The sequence below is a fragment of the Parasteatoda tepidariorum genome, unplaced genomic scaffold, assembly GCF_043381705.1.
Source record: "Parasteatoda tepidariorum isolate YZ-2023 unplaced genomic scaffold, CAS_Ptep_4.0 HiC_scaffold_35, whole genome shotgun sequence".
Classification (NCBI taxonomy): domain Eukaryota; kingdom Metazoa; phylum Arthropoda; class Arachnida; order Araneae; family Theridiidae; genus Parasteatoda; species Parasteatoda tepidariorum.
This window is the reverse complement of record NW_027261687.1, coordinates 1,434-7,455: the sequence shown is the minus strand read 5'-3', so window position 1 is coordinate 7,455 and position 6,022 is coordinate 1,434.

Here is a 6,022-nt window from a genome sequence, read left to right as displayed (position 1 = left end):
TCTGCCACTGACATGCCAAAAACCAGTTTCTGCGGCAAAAAGCCAACCCTGGAATAAATATGTGGTTAAACCTCACAATCACAAACTCAATGTAAGATACTAAAAATCTTGTAACATTAAAAATTTCAGATACTGAAAACTGTAAGTTTTAATATTTAAATTAAAATCTTTGTTAGCATCTTAAAAACTATTACATACTTAATACAGAAATAAAAAACATAAAACTATTTAATAGTTGCATACATTTATTCAAGTATTTTATTATAACATTTCAAAAGTGTACAAAATTTAAATTTTTACTATAAATTACTATAATTAATTACTATAATTAAATTACTATAATTAAATTACTATAATCAGCACGGTTCTTATTTTCACCTAAATATTATCAATAACCCCCAAAACTTCTTTCTTCCAAAGAAAAATATTTGGTGAAAGCAGTTCATGATAAATTTACTTGATTAATTGAAATTTTTTATCTCTTATAAAAAAGTGCACGTTGTTGTTATCTGACGTTTCATCAAATTATAGTGTTAAAAAAATCACCCAAATTGATTAATCTTTCCAATACTTTTAAAGTTATTCAAACTTTAATACTTAAAAACCTTATACCACTTTCAAAAATAATGACACACGTAATCGCTACAATGTTTTTTAAATTGATTATTATTTTTTAAATGTATTTTATTATAAGTTTATTGCTGTGTTAATAAATTTTAATCAGTAAGCATGTCATTTAAAAAATCTTATAATTCATTTGGATTTTTCAGAATACAAATAAAGAAAGTGGAAATTTAATGTCTTTACACATACATCATCTGTAAAGAATAGTTATTTAATATGGACTATTTTTTTCAATAAACATGATATTAAGGAACATACAATTTATTCCTAGTTCTAAAAGACCATCTTCACAATTTATTGCAAATATATTAAAATGAATTTTTAAAAAGAAATAATCCTATTATGACAAAGTAGGTGTTTCACATTGTTTTTATCTTATTGCCTGCCTTTAAGTGAGCAAGTTATTCCACATTGAAATATTTATAACTCTGCAAATTAGATATAATTGTCATAACTTTAATGTTAGTTAAAAAAAATATTAAAAAGTGTGATACATTTTAAATCCATATTTAATGATTTTTACACGTTCGCATTTACAATGAATTAAATCAGTTTTTTAACGCAGTATTAGTTTCAATATAGAATTATGATTTATTTATAACATTTTATCTATAATTACTTCTTTTAAAATTTAACTACTAATAAAATGAAAGTTTTCAATTTTTAAAAAAAAATTAATTTAAATAAAAAGTATGGATTTAAATAGAATAACTAGATTATATTTTATTACCAAAAAAAGTATCCCCAACCCTGATTTCTAGAATGAGTTTAGAGTAATACTCATTCATGACATAGTTTAGAGTAATTCTTAAGAATCATTCGACCAATTTCATTCCAGTTTCGCTATTACATTCATTAAAATGTAAAAATTTAATTAGTAATGGAAAGGAAAGAATTTAGGGCGAAAAGTTTTTTTCTCTGGAATGACGTTATGGCTAAAATTTCGAACCCTAAAATTTTGATATTTTTAACTTTTATACAAAGATCCCAGAGCAGATCGATTTCCCAGAGCACATTCTTTCTATCTTTTAAATTAGTAATGGAAAGGAAAGAATTTAGGACGAAAAGGTTTTTTCTCTGGAATGACGTTATGGCTAAAATTTCGAACCCTCTTTTAACCAAACTCCTTGGATCTAACTTTTAAGATTGTGGCTACCCCCATTTCATATTTTGAGGGTCAAGAATTCAAGGTGGGGGGAAAAAGGCACGTTTATTTAGAGAAAAAAATTTTTTGTGTCTTATTTTGTAACTTAAAATATGGCAATAACAAGGTGGCCACTCAAATCAGATTTCAAATATCGCTGATTTCTCCAGGTTTTCCAGATAAAAATCTTAAAATTTCCAGGTTTTTGTTTCTTTCTTCTTATTAAGTGTAGGATGTGTACAAGAAAGATGCCTATTTTTTTAACATATCATCTTGAAAAAAATAATTTATTTTGACAATTTGGCAAGATTTTTTATTTATTTTTTAATGTTCTGGTACAAAATTTTGAATCAAAAGTCATATATTGACCAACAAAAGAGTAAAATTAAATATTAATATATAGTTGGTAGTTAAAAAAAAACTCTTTTTTTTAAAATTAAAATATGTTATAAAAGGTTAAAATGAAATAGAAAAAATTAGCATTAATGCAACAATTGTAACGCTTTGTCGACAAACATTGCTGAAAATGTGTGATTGTAAAAAAATTTGTGATTGGTTGATTTGCTGAGAAAAAATAATTCGCAGATTTCTTTGAATGGGTGTGAAAAAGCTTTCAGAAAAGCTTTAGAAAAAAAAACTATCTCATGATGATAATGATTTGTTACAATTAGGCTGAAATATTAATAAAATATTATGCATCAATAAATATCAAAAAATATTATGCATCAGTTGAAGAAAATGTTGAGACTCCTGGTGTTGTCTGCTTAAAAAACGGTTGCAGAAGTTGAACAAAGTATGTGACGTGGAAGATGATAAAACAGAACCACAACCAGCAACAACATTTGTGAAAAGTCTCAACGCCTTTGAAACAATAAGGAACTTTCTGTATTCACTCAAACTAACAGAAAATTAACATAATTTTCTTCAATTATGAAGTCTATTACTTCTTTATTACTTTTCATAAATTTTAGTTATTATTTGATACTCACCCACATTAATCATTTTCCTGTATTTATCATTCACAATAAATGGCCTCAAGGAAAATGGTTTTACTGTATAAGTAAATCATAGTTATTCAACCCTTTTGATCCAGTAACCCTATTAATAAATAAAAAAAAGAAATTAATACTTTGTGAAACAACTGCATGAAACTGTTTAGAAACATTACAGTATATTTCTGAATACAAGCCCTTCCATGTATAAGCTGAAGAGTCTGCTTTTTATTTGAGGATTCTCCCAAAATTTAAAACTTGAATGTAAGCTAACGTAAAAAAAATAAGGCATGCTACGCTTGAAAATAAAAATTTACTCTTTCTCTTGTAGTAATGGTAGATCTAGTAATGGTTGCACATATGTTAAAAGCACATTGTGTGTGGTGGATTTCCAGAATTAATAATTAGAAGATTAAAAAATTATATACCTATCTAATTGTCCTTTTTATGCTTTTCTTTTTAATTTTTTATGATTAGGTACTCTGTTTTTAACTATTATTTTATGTATTTTTATGCTTTGTTTGTACCTTTTGGGATATTTACTGATTATCGGTGATGCTTGACAAAAGGAGAAGTATTTCTTTCAGCCATGTCCTCCTGAAATTTTTCAAAGTCAGGGAAACAATTACAAGCCAACCCCCTAACTTCAGCTTTCAAATATTTACTAAAAATTCTCAGAATACATTAGAAATATTAATAAGAACAGGGTGAAATTTTANCAAAAATGTTACTCAGCACTGATGAAGGAAAGAGCGCTGTTCAAATGTCCACATTATTGTCCAAAAGAAAGCATTTAGAAAAGATGAGGCGATGTTTTCTAAGCAAAACTAAATCCCGAGTGCTTTTAAATCTTTTAGTTACATTCATATCTCGTGAAATTCATTTAATGAGGGATGCACAATTGTAGCAGCATTTGATTTTGCTTGATATGGTGTATTGCTCACGGCAGCGGGCATCCAAGTTCTTCATCTAGTGACTCTGCCCTTAGGAGACTGAGACTTGACGTTAGGAAGTGTTGGTGAGGATGACGGCTTGGAACATCAAGGTGTTATCTAGGCCACGTTTACTCCCGAGTCGAAGATCACCCTAATGTTCATTTCCTCTCCTCTGGAGTATGCAGCATTTGGGTAGCGTTTATTTTTCCTTTTCACATTGGAAAAAGAGCTAAGGCATAGAACTTTTCAGGCAACGTGATTGGTCATTGCAAGTTGCCTGCAGATGTCCGAACTCGTATCTTCCGACTGGGGTGTCGTCATTATTGATTTATTAGAATTCATAAATTATTCTTTAACGAGTCGTATTTTCTAAGATGATTATGAAAATTGGAAGGTTCATTTAAGTTGGTTGATCATAAGGTTTGCTGATTCACTTTTTGAATTGTTTAACTTTGTGGAGAAATGGAGGTAGTTTTCTTGTAGGCTTTTGAGCTGTCTGCTTCTGAGTGACTTTCACTAGTGAGAGTTGTTGAGAGTCAGTTGATATTGTAGCAGCTAATGTTGGGGAATCAGAGGGGATTTCATGTTGAGTTGTCACTCATTGGAGAATTTATTGGCAGAGCAAAAGAGATGGCTGAGAATTTGGAGTGATTTAGATTCCCGTAGTAACTGGTAAACATTTTTCTTTATCTTTTTTTTGCAGTAGTAGATTTGGTAATTTCAGTTTGTTTTCTCTGAGCTAGAAAGTTTTTTAATACTTCCAGAAATGGCACTTTCATAGACAGTACAATCAGATTCAGGGGCAATGGGAGCTAATTCCTTACAGTTGTACTGTTTGACAAATTTTTGATGGATTGATTTCCCATCTCCAAGCAATTGTTTTTTAATGCACAGATTAATTAAGTAGAAGATAGCTTATTTAGGTAGAATTCACTAGTCGCCTGCTTTTTTCAGCAATCTAGTCTAAATATCCCTCCATTTCTCACACCTAATAATGACTGAGTCCATTTAATCTACTGAGAATTTGAACAGAATTCAGGTGTCCCAGATCCGTTTCGGAAACATTTTTCGCATGAGTTGGCTCATGGTTGCAGTAGAACATCCAGTTACCTTCGTTGTCGAAACATTGGGTAGTTGTGATCAATGAGAGATCAATTTCAACAAACTTATGCTGTTAAGTCCAGACTTCTTCCTAGAACCAACTTGTAGTAGCTTCTTTAACGTGTCATATTCCATTCTATGGCATAATTGTTTACATGTCTGGGAATAGATACTGGACATGAATGGATTTGGTTGATCAAACAATAATCTTATAGTACTCGCTCAGAAGGGAGTTTCATAAATAGATATTCACTTTTTCTGGCTAGGTTCAATTTTAAATGTAGTTGTACTAGGAGGATGAAGGGGAAATGCTTTGCAGTGCTTGGCTTTAAATCCTTATCTACTTTATCATTTTATATAGGCAATGCTGATCATGTGACACACCTCTGTCATATGCATAAGCATACTTGTACCAATTTTCAGGCTCTTCAGTGAATATTTTACTTGTTCTGTATTTAAGTGGGTCAAAAGTCATTAAAGTTAAATCTTTAGGAATACCCACAATACAAATTAAATCTCATTTCACTCATTGTTGTTACTACCTTCATTTAGCTCCCCTAATCGATGCTCATTAAAATAAGAATGCAATAGTTATTCCATACTATCACCATTAAGCGCATTTCACCTGTTCGATGCATGGTTTCCAAACCACAGATGATGTCATCCAACAGATGATGTCATCCTAATCTTAATGCGAATTTATTTTGAAATAAGCTTTTGTGACGTAAGACTTCAGGTTTTCGACAAGAGCGATTTGATAAATAAATTTAATAAATTTTGGGCATAGTTTAAAGATGATTTTTTATTTATTAATGTAAAACATTTTAAAACATAGAAAACAGATCATTTTTTTCCATCAGGGAATTTTGCGAAATAATTTATACATTGTTAAAAGTTAGAGTTTCCTTGAAACTTCCTAACGAATGCTACAATAGTGTTGCATAATATGAATTTTACTTCTAATTCAGTGTTTTAAATCTCCCATCCCCAGAACATATGTATTTCTACCTGTTCAGAAATACTCTATAAGCATGGAATTTCTTGTTTCCACCCAAACAATAAGTCAGTTTAGGGGTTTGGTTGCATTTCCCTGTTTTCCAGTTGTCTCTCTCAAAGCTAAATATTACCAAAACTGTGGAGGATAAGCTCTGCAAGTTAAAGCACTATAAGACTAAGTCTTACACTTCCACATCTCAGTCTGTGCTTTATGCCACCCACCCCTTGAA